Here is an 18,190-nt window from a genome sequence, read left to right as displayed (position 1 = left end):
GATAAAATTTGAGCTTTCAAGTGAAAATTAGAAAAGACTTGTCTGATGAGATGAGTGGTGATATTAACAAATGTGGGTTCTTAAACATTATACAATTCAGATCTGCACATGGCCAGGCGCGGTGGCCCACAAGTGTAATTCCAGCACTTTGGGAGGCTGAGGCAGGGGGACCACTTGTGCCCAGGAGTTGGGGACCAGCCTGCGCAACACAGTGAAATCCCATCTCTACGAAAAAATACAAAAATTAGCAGGACACGGTGGCCTGCACCAGAAGTCTCAGCTACTCGGGGAGCTGAGGTGGCAGGATTACATGATCACGTGAGCCCAGGAAGTTGAGGCCAAAGTGAGTCGTGAATGCACCACTGCACTCCAGTGTGAAACCTGGTCTCAAAAAAGAAGCTCCACATAACTCAGTAATATAGATTGAATTGCCTCCCCCCAAAATTCATAAATTGAAGCCCTTTTCCTCAATGTGATAGTATCTGGAAATGGATCCTTTGGGAGATAATTAGGTTTAGATGATTTATAATTAGGTTTAGATGAGGTCATGAGGGTGGGGCTGCCATGATGGGATTAGTGCCTTTAAAAAGAGACACCAGAGACCTTGCCTGTTCACTCGCACTTATTCTCTCTCTCTCTCTTCTCCCTCTCCAATCCACCATGTGAGGAAACGTCGAGAAGGTGGCCATCTAGATGCCAGTAAGAGAGCCCTAACTAAAAACTGACCATGCTGGAACAATGATCTTGGACTTCTTTCTAGCCTGCAGCACTGAGAGAAAATAAATTTTTGTTGTTTAAACCACCCATTCTATGGCATTTTGTTATGGCAGCCTGAGCAGACTAAGATACTCAATGAACCAATATTTTCCAACTGACCAATGCATAATGCTACAAAAATTATGCATGAATAAAAGATCTATTTAAAGTACATAACAGACCAATGGTTTTTCTTGGAGAAATAAGCAAATTAAAAAATAATAAAGAAAAAAACAGACCAATGGATTTTAATGTAACAGAGCATGAAAGCTCAGTGATATGGTTCAGACTGTACACGGCAATGAACTTTAACAAACTACCAATTGTCAAGTTTTGGTGTAACACGGGTGTCCAACCTTTTGGCTTCCCTGGGTTACACTGGAAGAAAAATTGACTTGGGCCTCACATAACACACACCAACACTAACAACAGCTGATAAGCTTAAAAAAAAAAGAAAAGAAAAGGAAAGGAAAAAAAGTGTGTATAATTTTCATGATATCCACCACAGATAAGCAAAAAAGTTCTCACATTCAAAGGGCTGGACATGACTGGTGTAGTATCAAAGAGGAATATCCACAATTACATAAAAACATTCCTCCTTCTGGCTGGGCGCGGTGGCTCACAGCTGTAATCCCAGCACTTTGGGAGGCCTAGATGGGTGGATCATGAGGTCACGAGTTCGAGACCAGCCTGGGCAAGATGGTGAAACCCCCCCCCCCCACTATAAATACAAAAATTAGCCAGGCGTGGTGGTGCATGCCTATAGTCCCAGCTACTTGGGAGGTTCAGGCAGGAGAATCGCTTGAACTCAGCAGGCAGAGGCTGCGGTGAGCTGAGATCGTGCCATTGCACTCCAGCCTAGGCAACAAAAGCAAAACTCTCTTAAAAGAAAAAAAAAAAAAAAATCCCTCCTTTTTCCAATTACCTATCTATGCGGGACTGAATTTTCTTTATATTCCATGCAAAACAACAAACTGCAACAGATTGAATGCAGAGGGAGATTCAATAAGATACCAGAGATTTTTAAAAATGTAAAATATTATTCTAATTTTTTCCATTTAGAATAATATACTTATTTTCATTAGAATATGCTAACACAGCTGAGGGCAGTAGCTCACGCCTGTAATCCCAGTACTTTGGGAGGCTGAGGCAGAAAAATTGCTTGAGCCTAGGAGTTCGAGACCAGCCAGGGCAACAGAGCAAGATCCTGTCTCTACAAAAAAATTTTAAAATAACCAGGCATAGTGGCACATGCCTGTAGTCCCAGCTACTTAGGAGGCTGAGGGTGAAGGGTCGCTTCAGGCTAGTAGGTCAAGACTGCAGTGAGCCATGACTGCGCTACTGCAAGCAAAAGTTCTTTGGAGTCGTCAATAAATATGAATATGAAGACACCAAAATGTTTGAGAACTGTTGTTACATAGCAATAAGCAAGAACACACTATACCTACATACAAGAACATAAATGAATCTCACAAGTATGTTATATAGGAAAAGCCAGTCATACCTATGAAATGTCATAAACAGGTGAAAATAATCTACAGTACTGGAAGTTGTTGGTTTCCTTGGAGGAGGGGATAATGTCCCTTTCTTGATCCGAATGCTGGTTATACATTTTGTGCATTTTTTTCTATGTACCTAAATATAATTTATTTTTAATTTATATTTTCTATATAAATATACACACAACTGCCTTATGTTCACCTACAGAAGTTTTGTTCACACTGGTCCAGAGTAGAACTGACACGTCTTTTTTTTTAAACAGATCCTCAGGTGATTCTAAAGAGTAGCCAGATACTACCCTAAGAAGGTTGAAGACTACTGATTTAGGCTGGGCGCAGGCTCATGCTTGTAATCCCAGCACTTTGGGAAGCTGAGGCAAGCAGATCATCTGAGGTCAGGGGTTCGAGACCAGCCTGGCCAACATGGTGAAATCCCATCTCTACCAAAAATACAAACAATTAGCCAGGCATGGTGGCACGCGCCTGTGGTCCTAGCTACTCAAGAGGATAAGGCAGGAGAATCGCTTGAACCTGGGAGGAAGAGGGGTTGCAGTGAGCGGAGATCGCACCACTGCACTCCAGGCTGGGAGACAAAGCGAGACTCTGTCTCAAAAAAAAAAAAAAAAGGAAGAAGACTACTGATTTAACAGCTTAAAACCAGGAAGATTTATATGCAGTACAACAAAAAGAACAATGGCTCTGGAGCCAGGCAGATCAGGTTTTTAAATATGAGTTTTTCTTCTCTTACTAGCTATGTAAATAAATGCAAACTAGTTAATCATTATATGCCTCAGTTGCTTCCATTTCTTCTTCTGTGAAATGGTCACAATTCCTTATACAGTAGAAATGTGAGGATTAAATTCTATCTATAAAGAAAAGAAAGCACCCAGAATACTGCCTGCCATAGATACTCAAATGTTAGGTACCTTTTGTCTTTCCCTACTAATTCCCTACTTGTCTTAAGGCCTAAGACAAATTACTCTTTTGAATCTTTTTATTCATTTATTTATTGAAACATAGTCTTGCCCATGCTAGAGAGCAGTGGTGTGACCATAGCTCACTGTAGCCTCAAATTCCTGGGCTCAAGTGATCCTCCCACCTCAGCCTCCAAAATAGCTAGGAACACAGGTGCATGCCACCACATCCAGCTAGAGACTGGATCTCACTATGTTGGTCAGATCGGTCTTGAACTCCTGGGCTCAAGCGATCCTTCCACCTTGGCCTCCCAACGTGCTGGGATTACAGGTGTGAGCCACTGAACCCAGCTACCCTCTTAGAGTCTTAATTTCTTCATCCTTAAAATGAAAACAATGCCACATGACCAACCTAAGAACTATATATCAAATAAAATAGTACCATTATACTTGCATAAGTATAAGTAGCATAGCTATTATTTACTGATAGAGACATTTGCTATCAACACAAAAGAAAAGATAGAGGAAGACATATTAGAAAACTAAAATACTTAGAAAAATTATAAAACAGAGGCTAGAAAAGAAATACAAGTTAGCAGAAATTATCAAGCTTGAGGGACATGATCAGAAGGCAAATCAAGATCATAATCTCAAGTCAGCCAGGGATTGAAGTTTACTGTGAAAAATATATCATCTCAGGGTTCCTCCAAAACGTCTATATCTAAGAAAAAGCACAACCTGTATCATCATAAAATAGGCATACTCTGAAAGGACCCAGACACCTGCCTAAACGGCAGGAGGAGGAGTTGTGCTGGAACTTTATAAACTGAGGTTTCCTCAGTGTCTTCATACAGAAAATAATGGCTCATTTAATAAAATGTTAAACTTTCAGATAAACATAATTTGACAAAAAAATTCTATACCATTGTTTTCAACACTAAAGATATGCATAACTGTCCAAGGAACTAAATTTAACAAAATAAAGCAAGAAATATGAACTTGGTTTAGTCTCTTTGCTCTTCAATATTTTACAACTTTGAGTTGATTTCTGTTAACATACCACGGGTCGGCAAGCTATGGCCCGCCCATGGCCTATTTTTGTATGGCCTGTGAGTTTTTACATTCTTAAAACCACGTAAAAGGAGGAGAAAGAGAAGGGGAGGGAGAAGAAAGACTGGGGAGAAGCAAGAGGAGGGGCTTGGGGAAGGAGAAGAACAGGGAGGGAGACGGGGAGACAAAAGGGAAGGGGAGTGGAAGGGAGGAGAAAGAACAACAAGAGGCCATATGTGGCACAAAATATTTTCTACAAAAAGCATTTGTCAGCCAGGCATGGTGCCACATGCCTGCATTTGTAAGCACTTTGGGAGGCCGAGGCAGGAGGATCACTTGACCAGGACAACATAATGAGACCTTGTCTCTACAAAAAAACAAACAAAAAAAAAGTGTTACTGGGTAATGGGACTAAAAACAATACTTTTGCTTCTTTTTACTTTTTGTAATTTTTAGTTTCTATCATGAGCATACATTATTTAATGGTGGAAGAAATAAAGCTTTTTTAAAAGTTAAAAAATAAGAATAAATAAGAATAAAGCAAGTCAATATTTATCCTATAATTCTATTTATAAAAAGTCGCAAAGGTAAAAAATATATGGTTTAGGGATATGCACATATTTGGTAAAAGTATGAAGAAAAGCAAAGAAATGATTCACATAAAATTTAGCAAACTGTTTACCTCTGAGGGAGAGAGAAGGTAGGAGACTCAATCAAGTAGAACCTCACAAGAGGCTTTAAAGGTACTAGAAATCTCCTTTTTGTTAAGCTGGGTAGCAAGCAGAAAAGTCTTCAATTTGTTATTCTTTAAGTTGTGGGTTTATGTTAAATATACTTTTATACATATGACATATTTTACAATTTTAAAAAAGATATAAATGGGGTTGACAAATTAGAATTTGGGGGCTGTAACCCAGACTTTTCCACTGACTTGTGTAACCTTAAACAAGTCATTTAACCTCTCAAAGCATAATTTTTCTTCTTATTTCATTAATGAGGAAGCTAACAGCTAACATCTGTTTAGGACTTTGGTATTTAAAGAACTGTTTAAACTTCCCAGACTGTACACATGCAAAAATGTATGAGATCATAATACAAAATAATACCTCATTAATATATACCACAATACTAAGAACTCATTGGTAGGGCATACAAGGCTATTCATTCTAGCCTCTGCCAATCTTTCTAACAATAAAGGCAACAACTAATATTATTTTAATGTGTACTAAAAAACATACTGTGTTAAATGCTTTCCATTGATTATCTTATTTAATCCTCAAAACAATCCTATGATATTAATTCTATTATCCCCACTTTACAGATGAGCCCATTGTGCCCAATGTCACACAGCTAATAGTTAAGTGGTAGGCAGACTTCAAAACCCACATTTAACCATAGCATTCATTTTGCCTCATTTTTCTCACCATATTTAATTTGTCTGTCTTTCCCACGACACTAAAAGCTCCTTGACAACTACTTTCTGTTCATTTTTATTTCCCCTGGCACTTAGCAGACATTCATTAAATAAATAGTGAACAGATATTTCATATATGTACAGTGTTTTCAGGACATGAACTGGTTTGTTCTCCTTGACAGCCTTGTAAAGTACGAAAGTTTGATTGTGTGACAGGGTCTCACTCTGTAACCCAGACTGGAGTGCAGAGAAGCATGATCATGGCTCACTACAGCCTTGACCTCCCTGGCTCAAGCAATCCTCCCACCTCCCTCCTGAGTGTCTGAGATTACAAGCGTAGGCTACCACACCCAGCTAATTTTTTTTTTTTTTTTTTGTAGAGACGGGTCTCCCTATGTTGCCCTCACCGGTCTCGAACTCCTAGGCTCAAGCAATCCGCCCAGCTCAGCCTCCCAAAGTCTGGGATCATGGGCGTGAACCACTGTGCCTGGCCAGTTTTTTTGGTTTCTGAGGTTTTTTTGTGTATTTTTACCTTTTTAACCAAATTTAAGTGTACAATTCAGTGGTATTAATTATGTTCACAATGTTTTGCGGCCATTACCACTAAATATGAAAGGGTTTTGTTTTGTTTTGTTTTTTTCAAGACAGAGTTTCACTCTTGTTGCCCAGGCTGGAGTACAATGGCGTGATCATGGCTCACTGCCCACCTCCCCTGTTCTAGCAATTCTCCTGCCTCAGCCTCCCGAGTAGCTGGGATTACAGGCACCTACTATGCCTGGCTAATTTTTGTATTTTCAGTAGAGATGGGGTTTCACCATGTTGGCCAGGCTGGTCTCGAACTCCTGACCTCAAGTGATCCACCCACCTCAGCCTCCCAAAGTGCTGGCAGCCAGCACTTTGGTCAGCACTTTGGTGATAAAAATCAAGGTTTTTAATGACTTGATTGAAATCACTCAGCTTTCAAGTAGTAGAACCGGGATTTGAATCCAGGACTCAACTCCTCAACTCACAGGCTATTCATTCCACCAAGGCTTCTGTTTACCAATACCTCCATCTGCTCTCTTCTCACCAAGATATCTGGAGGATCAAATGAGGTAAAGATACAAAAACACATTACTACTACACAAGTGACCATGGCTTTGGAAAAAAAAATCCACCAACACATTTCTTCCAGGCAATTACTTTTCATGTTGGGCTCTCAAAAGCTAGGGCTTTAATATAAACATCCCGCCTCTAGACCAAGCCCGCAGATCTGCAAAAACAATGTCTAGACCCCAGAGTAAAGTTATGAGGGAAATGCTTGCATTAGATTACAGTCTCATTGAATTACAGGTAACTGCTCAAACCTGATTTCTATTATAATACAGAAAGCTTCCTCATTACAAAACACTTTCAATTCAAAGGATAAGTCCAACTTTCCATCATTCTGCCCATTTTGGAGCTAAAAAAAAAAAAAAGATTCTAAATGGTATTTTTATATGCTCAATTGTGAAAGCCAAGGAAAATGGTTTGTTTGCGAGTTAAACTCTGCAGCTTAAACAAAAATAAAAAGAATTATTTCAATCCCAATGGTGCCAATTTTATCTACTTTACATCCCTCCTCATTTTTTTTCAGTCTGAGCTCTAATCAACAGCCACTTTATGTTTAACATATTATAACAGTTAATGCAATTAGGTCCAGAAAACTGTTTATCTAATGATGTTCCCTCCATTTACACTCCTGCGTTCCTTCCATTATCACCATTCTGCCCTAAGAATGAGCATATCACTAAGGTTTAAATCAAATTTCTGATGAATAGATGGAGATATTGTTTCTGTAGTTAATACAATGTACCTACATCAACATCATTCTCTAAAAAATAAAATAAAAATGACTCAATATGCTTTATTTATTCACATCTGACAGAATTCTGATCACCTGAATTCCTTTGGAAGAAAATTCAATCTTTAGAAATAGAGTCCAATTATTTTCAATCTTATAAATGTCAAAAGACAATCATATGAAAAACTCCATCAGTACCAAACCATCTCACCAATGAATATTTATGACATTTCCATATTTCCTGTCTTCTCTCTGTTTACATAAAGCAGTGGTGCCAAGACTCATCTCAGGATTATTAGCCTGCAATACAATGATGGGCCTAATTGCCTTGCAAACCAGGACACTAACAAATGGCGTCTTCAAGCAATCAATTTAAAAAGGGGATAAAAAAGACCCAAGCTCTTTTTGCCTATGTGCATGTTGCCTACCTACAAAATAAATTCAGTCTCATATTTTTCAGGCTTACTCATTAGTTCTCAAGCAAGAAATGCATCCTTAACTATCTCAAGCTCATCAAATCTATTTAAATTTCAAATTCCAGGTATAGTTTTTAAATGCACCAGGAGGAGAGGGGAAAGGAAAAGGCAGAAATATTATATAGAAAGATATCTACTACATTCCAGTTTATCTTCTCCCACCTTTAGTTTGGAAGTATGCTCCTTTTCCCCCAACTTACTTTTTATGATATACAAATAACAGAAGACACCCTCCCCTCCTTAATTCTACCTTAACTAAATCCCCTTTCAACTTTACCCTTTGGGCTGACTTGACTTCCAAATTATACTAATATAAATAAAACAAACAAAAAGATCAACTGAACAGATTAAAATGGCCCCTAAGAATGAGATGTTCTCTTCTGTGTCCCCTGCAAAGTCCCCTCTAACAGGCTTACTGCCTCTCCCCCAACCACAGCCACCAAGGCTGTCCATTTAAGTATTCCAACCCTTAACCCTCATGTGTCTCTTGGAGGCCATCCCAATTCTTCATCTCCAAAATAATCCAACCCATTTCCACCCCCTTCTCCAGCACAGCTGACTGTCCCTCTCCATCCTCTCTGCCCCATCCATACCAACAACTCCAGGTCTCCCATTCCTTAAATTTCCCCTGTGCCACCTCACCATCAGCAACCACCTCCCCAGGCCTACCAGCTCATCTCCGAAAGTCCTTCTCCAAAACTCCCTCTGCCACTTTGGCCAAGGGACATTTTCTTCAAGATACCATCCCCCAACTTTGCTCACCCCTGCCGCTATCCTTTCAATGAATGCAGCCCAGTGATGTTTTATGTGCCCTCTGCCTTGACCCTGCAACCAAGGAGCCACCATGCCCTTTCCAGTGATTGTAAGATCACCCTAAATCCAACCCACTGCGCCCCACACTCTATTTCCATCCCTGTCCTCCCATTTTGGGCCTGACTTCCAATGTGACCCCTTCCTGCCAGCTCACCATCACACTCCCCTCACTGAATGTTTCACCTCCACCAACTCCTATTCCAACCTCCATCAGCCCACCCCAGGAAACCCCCAAATTGCACTCCTCTGCTCTATCCTAACCCATGCTATTCCGTAAGTCTCCACAAATTCCACCAGCCCCAGATGACAAACACCCACTTCAAGCTCAGGTCTCAACCCATGCCAAGCCCCTCACCCCCAACTCCTGCCACCTCCATCATCCTGCCCCAGGTCTACCCCAAATTCCACCCTCCTGAATTAACACTCCGCAGGGTCCTGTCCAGCCCTGTACATGCCACTCACTCTCCGTTGAAATCATTCCCCTACCCCTCACCCCAGCTCAGATCCCAAGCTGTCAACTGCTCCAGGCCAAACCCAAATCACCACCCTCATTCAGTCCCCTCCCCCATTAAAAGCCATCCCACCCTAGTCTCATCTTCCACCTCGCCCCAAGACCATCCCGAATTCCAACCTGGCGCCCCCACCCCACTCTCCTGTCCCAGGTTGTGTTATTCTCCATCAAAAGTCCTCCTCCCTGGTCGCCCGCCCCCCAACCTGCTTGGGTCCCACCCTCACCCCACCCCCAGCCAGCGCCTGGACAAGTCTCCCCCACCAGCCCGCCGTTCCATCGCGACCTGAACCCCCTCCCCACCACCTGCACGGGGGCTCCGCAGCCCCCACTCTCATTCTCGCCAGCGCCACCGGCCCAGGCTCAGGACCAGCGGACCGGGTGGCGGGGGGAGTCTCCTCACCGGTGAGCAGCTGCAGGCGAAAACGGCGGCGGCGGCGGCGGCGGCTGAGGCGGCGATGCCCTTGTCTTCTCCGGAGGCTACGGCGGCGACGCTCTCGCTCCCTCGCCCGTGTCCAGTAGGGTGGCGGATGGCGCGCGGGGACCGGAGCCTCCTCCTCCTCAGCGACTCGGCTCTGAATCCTCTGCAGTAGCAGCCGAGGAGCCCGACGGGTTGGGGGAGGGGACGCTCGACTGCGGGCGAGGGAGGAGGAGGCGGAGGGAGGAGGCGGGGGACCGCTGAGAAGGGCAGGGAAGGAGGAGCCGGCGCGGCGCCGCGACACGTCCCACAGCCTCAGAGCGCCGGGACCACAACTCCCGGCATGCCCTGCTTTAGCCCGCGCGCGGCCTGAGCCTCCCGCCGCCAGCCCGGTGCAGAGGGGCCGCGCCCTCTCCGGTCACGCACAATGGAATAAAGCCAACCATCCGCTGGCAGACTCTGTAGACTCAAAGACCACCTGTGAGGAAAGTCAGGTCGCCCGAGGCCCCATCCCCAAGGGGCCGTACTCGCAACGTCTCCATCCTCTTTGCATAGACACACACACACACACACTCTCTCTCTCTCGCTCTCTCTCGCTCTCTCTCTCTCGCTCGCGCTTTCTCTCGCTCTTGCTCTCTCTCTCTCTCTTTCTCTCTCTCTCTCGACTACACCTCCCAGCATGCCTCTCAGCTTCCTGTTCTCCTTCCGGACCCTTCTCAGACCCGGCACTACAGTTCCCAGGGAGTGTGGTCCCTGCGAAATGCTGGGAGATGCAGTTCTCGGTTCTTCCTCCATGTTAAGAAAAAGAAGTGAAAGAGAGGCAAAGGGAAGGAATATGCCAGCCCACCGAGGATGGGCCTTGATGGGCTAGATCACCTGTAATTCTGTTCTTCCCTCGCCATCTCTGTTTCAGTTGTCTTTCACCAGAACTAATGCCGGAGCTTCCTCGCTGGTCTCCCTGCAAATTTGAGGACGATTCGGCAACTTGAATCCAAACGACAAAGCGCATACTTCTTGACCCAGCTCCATTACTTTCAAGAATTTACCTTAAAAAATAATCGAACAATTTCGAAAAGATGAATGCACAAAGTTGTTATATGACGTAGTTAATTATGGGGGGAGTAAATGTTCATCAATAGGGTGCTGCTTAAATAAGGCGTGACATATACATACAATGCAACACTAAGGAGCCATTTAAAATGATGATATAAATCTATTGATATGAAAAGCTATTCACAATTTATTCTTCAGGGAAAAAAACTGATTACAGAACGGCATGTCTACACGGGTACATTTATGTGAAGTTTGACACAATATTCTATAAGCATGGAGAGATTTCAGGAAAGAGGTTCGCCAAAATATTAGCAATGATTATCTTGGGGGAAAGGGTGTCAGATTGCACGTAGGTTTTTTTTGTTTTTTAAGACAGAGTCTGGATCTATAGCCAGGCTGGAGTACAGTGAGGGGATTGCGGCTCACTGCAACCTCCGCCTCTCGGTTTCAAGCGATTCTCCTGCCTCAGTCTCCTGAGTAGCTGGGATTACAGGCACGCGCCACGCCCAGCTAATTTTTGTATTTTTAGTAGAGATGGGGTTTCACTGTGTTGGCCAGGATGGTCTCGATCTCCTGACCTCCTGACCCGCCCGCCTCAGCCTCCCAAAGTGCTGGGATTACAAGCAGGAGCCACTGTGCCCGGCTGTAATTTTTATTTTCATATTGTTTGAATTGTTTAAAAGGAGCACCTAACAACTGTTTTTTGTTTTCTTTTGTTTTGTTTTTTGTTTTGTTTTAATTGTAAGAGACCGTCGTGTCACTATATTGCCCAGGCTGGTCTCAAACTCCTGGCCTCAAGAGACCCTCCTGCCTCAGCTCTCAAAAGTGCTGAGATTACAGGCGTGAGCCACACTACACCTGGACAATTTTTTAAGCTGTACTACTTCCACAAAACATAATTTCCAAATCTAACCTTTCTTTGCTGCCTAGATGCTTTCCATGACTTCCCATTGCCTCATTCATGCTTCAGCACTGTGCCTGCCTGGTTTTAATAGTTACACTATTAAAACAAATAATAGTAGTCACTTCCAATTCATAAAGTTAGAAGGGAGAATTTTCTCAATTTTCAATGCGCTTTCTCAAAATTTTTCCTTTTCTGGTCTTTCCACACCCATTTTCTCCTTTTCTCTTATTCTCGAAACTCAAGCCAAAGTCCTACCTTCCCTAGAACATATTTAGACACACTGATTTTCCTTGTATCTGAATTCTTTTTTTTTTTTTTTTTTTTTTATTTTTTTTTTTTTTTTTTTTTGAGACAGAGTCTTGCTCTGTCGGCCAGGCTGGAGTACAGCGGCGCAATCTCAGCTAACTGCAACCTCCGTCTCCCAGGCTCAAGCAATTCTCCTGCCTCATCCTCCTGAGTAGCTGGGATTACAGGCATGTGCCACCATCTAATTTTTTTTTTTTTTTTTTTTTTTTTGTATTTTTAGTAGAGACGGGGTTTCACCATGTTGGCCAGGCTGGTCTTGAACTCCTGACCTCAGGTAATCTGCCCGCCTCGGCCTCCCAAAGTGCTGGGATTACAGGTGTGAGCCACCGCTCCCGGCTTATCTGAATTCTTATAGCAGTGGTTTCTAATCTGTTGGCCAGAGATCACGGTGGGGAGAGGAAGTGAAGAGAGAGATACCGAGTTATTGTAAAGGGCCTATGAAGCTCTGCCTACACAAAACTATATGTCTTTCACTTTAAAAAAGTTTTTCTCTTCTTCTGGCACCTGTGTCCAGCTCTTCTAGAATACAGAACATAGTATCAGATTATTTTTGATTTCACAATTTTTTTCCTTTAAGCCCTGTTTGACTTGATGTTTTCTTTTCTTTTTTCATTTTTTGAGACAGAGTCACTCTGTTGCCCAGGCTGGAGTTCAGTGGCATGATCACGGCTTACTGCAGCAGCGTCTCCCTGGGCTCATGTGATCCTCCCACCTCAGCCTCCCAAGTAGCGGGGACTACAGGCACCACCATGCCCAGCTAATTTTTCTTTTTTCTTTGTTTTTCTTACAGAGACAGGGTTTCACCATGTTGCTCAAGGTGGTGTCAAACTCCTGGACTCAAGTGATCTGCCCACCTCGGCCTCCCAAAGTACTGAGATTACAGGCATGAGCCACTGCGCCCAGCAGGATTTGATATTTTCAATTTTATATGCCCTTATTCCTTGGTGTTCTGTAAGAACCACCAGGACACTATAGCTCTACTACAGGCCTACAGGAAAAAGCCCAGGTTGCTTAGCTCAGAGGATGACTTATTTCCCATCCTGCTACAGCCTCTCTAGCTTCACCCCACCTCACTCTAGTCAGACTCCTGTTCCTCAGGACTCACTTTCCCCAAATACATCAGGCACTGTCTTTTTCAAACTGCCTATCTCCTTTTACATCCTATTCTCCCAGCCTTAAAATCTCAGCCTCTCTTCTCCCTTTTCTGAGAATAATGAGAAAGATACCTATCATATGTTGGCTATGTGACAAACAAGTCTCTTCCTTAGTGTTACACTGACCCTGCCCTGTTCTTTTTTTTTTTTTTTTTTTTTTTTTTTCCTGAGATGGAGTCTGGCTCTGTCGCCCAGGCTGGAGTGCAGTGGCACCATCTCGGCTCACTACAAGCTCCGCCTCCCGGGGTCACAACTTTCTCCTGCCTCAGCCTCCCCAGTAGCTGGGACTACAGGCATTCGCCATCACACCCGGCTAATTTTTTGTATTTTTTTTTTTTAGTAGAGACGGAGTTTCACTGTGTCAGCCAGGATGGTCTCGATCTCCTGACCTCGTGATCCGCCCACCTCAGCCTCTCAAAGTGCCGGGATTACAGGCATGAGCCACCGCACCTGGCCAGACCTTGCCCTCTTCTAAACCCCGCCTTCTCCTCTTCCATTTCCCCACTTCTTTCTCCTAGTGGCACAAAGTATGGGCTAGTTTGGTCTATCCAGCAAGTAAAGCATTATCTGAGTTAGGTGAATAAATAGATATGAGAAGCTTATTGGACTGGTAATCTGGGAATCAGATCCTAAATTAGAACTTGCCGGGCGGGCGCGGTGGCTCACGCCTGTAATCCCAGTACTTTGGGAGGCCGAGGCGGGCGGATCACGAGGTCAGGAGATCGAGACCATCCTGGCTAACATGGTGAAACCCCGTCTCTACTAAAAATACAAAAAAACAGCCAGGCGTGGTGGCGGGCGCCTGTAGTGCCAGCTACTCAGGAGGCTGAGGCAGGAGAATAGTGGGAACCCAGGAGGTGGAGCTTGCAGTGAGCCGAGATGGAGCCACTGCACTCCAGCCTGGGCGACAGAGTGAGACTCCGTATCAAAAAAAAAAAAAAAAAGAACTTGCCATAAACATGATGGGTGACATTTAGTAAGTCCCTTAACTTTTCGAAATCTCAGTTTCTATAATACATCCACCTGCCCTGCCACCTCATAAGGTTATTAGGAGAATCCAATGAAACAATGGGTATGAAAGTTCTTTAAAGACTGTAAAATACCACTTACAGTCCAAACCCTTCATCCAACCATTTGAGAATTCTCTCTCCAAATCACTGCAAAATCATGACATGTAAACTTTCAAGTCTGAATTATATCAACATTAATGAATTTATGAAAGTTTTAAAGAAATTAACTCTATGAAACCAATTCAATTCCTGGATAAGTTTTTGATATAGCACAGTTAAGTGATTTCTAACTTTTTTTTTTTTTTTGAAACGGAGTCTCACTCTGTCACCCAGGCTGGAGTGCAGTGGCACGGTCTCAGCTCACTGTAAGCTCTGCCTCCCGGATTCATGCCATTCTCCTGCCTCAGCCTCCTGAGTGGCTGGGACTACAGGCACCTGCCACCACGCCCGGCTAATTTTTTTGTATTTTTAGTAGAGACGGGGTTTCACCGTGTTAGCCAGGATGGTCTCGATCTCCTGACCTCGTGATCCGCCTGCCTCGGCCTCCCAAAGTGCTGGGATTACAGGCGTGAGCCACTGCCCCCGGCGTCAAGATACATTATTTAGCAGCTTGTTGCAGTGGCTCATGCCAATAATCCCAGCACTTTGGGAGGCCAAGACCGAAGGATCCGTTGAGGCCAGGAGTTCAAGACCAGCCTGGGCAACATAGTGAGACCCTATCTCTTAAAAAAATAGAAAAATTGGGCTTGGCATGGTGCCTCACGCCTGTAATTTTAGCATTTTGGCAGGCCGAGATGAGTGGATCGCTTGAGGTCAGAAGTTCGAAACCACCCTGGCCAACATGGTAAAAACCCGTCTCTACTAAAAATACAAAAAAATTAGCCAGGTGTGGTGGTGCGTGCCTGTAGTCCCCGCTACTCAGGAGGCTGAGGCACAAGAATCACTTGAACCCGGGCGTCAGAGGCTGCAGTGAGCAGAGATCGTGCCACTGCATTCCAGCCTGGATGACAGAGTGAGACTTCATCTCAGAAACATAAATAAATAAAATAGAAAAACTGACTGGGTGTGGTGGTACGCACCTGTAAGTTCTAGCTGATCAGGAGGCAGAGGCGAGAGGATCACTTGAGTCCAGGATTTTAAGGCTGCAGCAAGCCATGATCGCACCACAGCACTCAAGCCTGGGTGACAGAGCAAGACTCTGTCTCTAAAAAATAAAAATAAAAAAAAGGATATATTCTTCATGAATTTTACAAGAAAAAAATTTGATTCACCCAACAGTTATATTTTATTTTTATCAATTTTTACTTATTATTGGTCTGTTATAATGAAATGTCTTTGTTAGTCATTATTTCTACCAAGTCCACCTTTTCCTGACAGTAATTGGAACCATTGTTGGATTTATCTTGTATTGATTATTTCTAAGTAGAATTTTCCCAGGGAATAACTTTGCAGATTGCAGTGTTACCAACAAAGATGAGATCATTCAGTTTGCTTTTTTATCCATAGTAAATTTCACCATGTGTAGCTTTAGCCATTGTCAGTTTTATTTTGTGTTTATTATTTCTACCGTAATTTTTTTCTGCAAATCAAAACAAACTCGGAGTCAAAATGACAGTGTCAAAACACTATCCTTTGCCTGTTACTATCTGATTAACTTGTACTTTGCAATGGTTTTCTCCCAGCTGTGTTAACATGCTTCTTTGCCACCTCTCTTTCAAGGCATCTCTTTGGGAGCTTTGGCACATATGTGTCGGCTTTACTTTAAGAATTGCTCTAGGCCAGGCGCAGTGGCTCATGCCTTTAATCCCAGCCCTTTCGGAGGCTGAGGCAGGTGGATCACTTGAGATCAGGAGTTCGAGATTAGCCTGGCCAACATGGCAAAATCCCATCTCTACTACAAATACAAAAATTAGCTGGTAGCACTTGCCTGTAATCCCAGCTACTTGGGAGGCTGAGACGGGAGAATCCCTTGAACCCAGGAGGCGGAGGTTGAAGTGAGCTGAGATGGTGCCATTGCACTCCAGCCTGGGCGACAAGAGTAAAACTCCATCTGAAAAAAAAAAAAAAGAATTGCTCTAGAATCACAGGAAAATGAACATTAGAGATCATGCTAGGAGAACTGATCTTGAATGAAGCAGGTATTATGCTGGCATCTAAGATCCATTATCTCGTTAAATCTTTCAGCTTAAACATCCCTCACATGTCCATTTTATAGTAGAAGAAATTGAGACCCGGAGAGAAGAAGGGATTGGCCACACTAGGATTCGAACCAGGTCTTGGTTTAATCCTCAGTGCAATTGGAATGATTATAAATTGCAAAGTTATCTCATTTAATTTAAAAACTTTTGTAATGATCTGATTGGAAAATTAAATATAATTTTTCAGTTTAGCTAAGACAAGAGAAATCACATGAATATAAACAGAGCACTCTCAAAGAGCTTTTTGTCACAGCAAATGAGTCACAGCAAATGAGACGAGAAGTGTGAAAATGTTTTGTAAATGACCCAACGCTGGGCAAATGGAAGTTACTGCCATTTATGCTGAAGGCTGTTATATAAACCTGCTATGCCTGCTTGCCAGAGTGTTAGAAAGCTAACAGCATACCATTAATATCAACAGATGAGTATCAAATGCCCATCCTAATATTTAATTATATTAGCCAATATTAAAGGCATAAAATTGCATCCTGCTTATCCTTCAAGACCTAATTCAGACATCAGGAAACCTCTGCTGACCTCTGGCTAGATTAGAAGTCCACTCTGGGCTCCCACAGCCCTGCTTACATTCTGTGATCATTGTCTATATGCTGCCCCCAAGGACGAGGCTTGAGGTAGTCTGATCCACCTCTGTGGCCCAGAGTTCAGTCCAGCTCAGAGCTTCTCACAGGGTAAGGATTCAATAAATGGTGGTTGAATTAATGAATCAATCAATTAACATGACAAGTATATAGACTATATAGACAATCAATTAGAATGACAAGGGAAAAGTACACATTAAATAAAGTTAAGGGCAAGAGTAAGTCACAAATGAGTCTGCGTGAACTGATTACAGCCACTGAAACTCTTGTACAACAGCAACTATACAAGGAAAGAGCCTTGATGTTCTAGGTTCAATTCCTGCCTCAGCCACTTCCTAGCTAGGTGTCCTCTGTCAAATCACTGCCCTGGATGTGCCTGTTTCCACATCTGTAAAATGGCCAACCTGGCCGGGTGCAGTGGCTCACACCTGTAACCCCAGCACTTTGGGAGGCTGAGGCAGGCAGATTGCATAAGCCCCAGGAGTTTGAGACCAACCTCGGCAATGTAGTGAGACTCCATGTCTACAAAAAAATACAAAAATTAGCTGGGTGTGGTGGTACACATCTGCAGTCTCAGCTACTCAGGAGACTGAACTGGAAGGATTGCTTGAGCCTGAAAGGTTGAGGCTGCAGTGAGCCAAGCTCACACCACTGCACTCCAGTCTGAGTGACAGAGCAAGACCCTATCTCAAACAAATGAACAAACAAAAAAAAGCCAACCTTGCAGACCTCCTAGGGCAGATGAAATTGTTAACTAAGGTAACAGATGCTTTGCATGTCATGAAGAGTTGATAGAGTGAGAATTGTTACTGACAAAGACCAGAAGATAATCTGGAGGGAAATGGTTGGAGTTTAAGTCTAACAGGATCCTTTACATAAAATCCCTCAAGTTCATAAAGTTGGGGGGGAAAAAAAGAGTACCAATTGTAGTAAGTTGAATTGTGTCTCCCCAAAAGATATGACCAAGTCTTAACTCCCATATTTGTGAATGCGACCTCATTTGAAAGTAGGGCCCAAGGTGGTCTGATGCATCTCTGTGGCCCAGAGTTGGTCTAGGTAGATGTAATTAAGAAAGGATCTTGAGATGAGATCTTTCTAGATTTAGGTGGTCCCTAATCCAATGACCGATGTCTTCATAAGAGAAAGCTCTGTGCCTGAGACATAGAAGAGAAGGCTATGTGAGAATGGAAGCGGCCGGGCGCAGTGGCTCAAGCCTGTAATCCCAGCACTTTGGGAGGCCGAGACGGCTGGATCACGAGGTCAGGAGATCGAGACCATCCTGGCTAACACGGTGAA

General features: G+C 43.4%; 1 protein-coding gene across 3 annotated transcripts in view; it reads right to left on the bottom strand.

Moving 5' to 3' along the window:
- Nucleotides 1–9,932, bottom strand: part of FAM168A (family with sequence similarity 168, member A) — a 195,254-nt gene extending 185,322 nt beyond the window's left edge. Inside the window, exon 1 of one of the 3 annotated variants that reach the window (XM_011996211.1) lies at nt 9,656–9,932. The gene's annotated coding sequence lies outside the window, so the exon portion shown is untranslated. The remainder of the gene's footprint in view (nt 1–9,655) is intronic. The other 2 variants (XM_011996212.1, XM_011996213.1) reach the window with 2 other exon arrangements.
- Between the last annotated feature and the right edge of the window lie 8,258 nt (nt 9,933–18,190).

This window comes from Mandrillus leucophaeus, unplaced genomic scaffold, assembly GCF_000951045.1.
Source record: "Mandrillus leucophaeus isolate KB7577 unplaced genomic scaffold, Mleu.le_1.0 Scaffold504, whole genome shotgun sequence".
NCBI classification, from domain to species: Eukaryota; Metazoa; Chordata; class Mammalia; order Primates; family Cercopithecidae; genus Mandrillus; species Mandrillus leucophaeus.
Note: the sequence above shows the minus strand (reverse complement) of the source record. Positions and strands in the feature narration are given on the sequence as shown.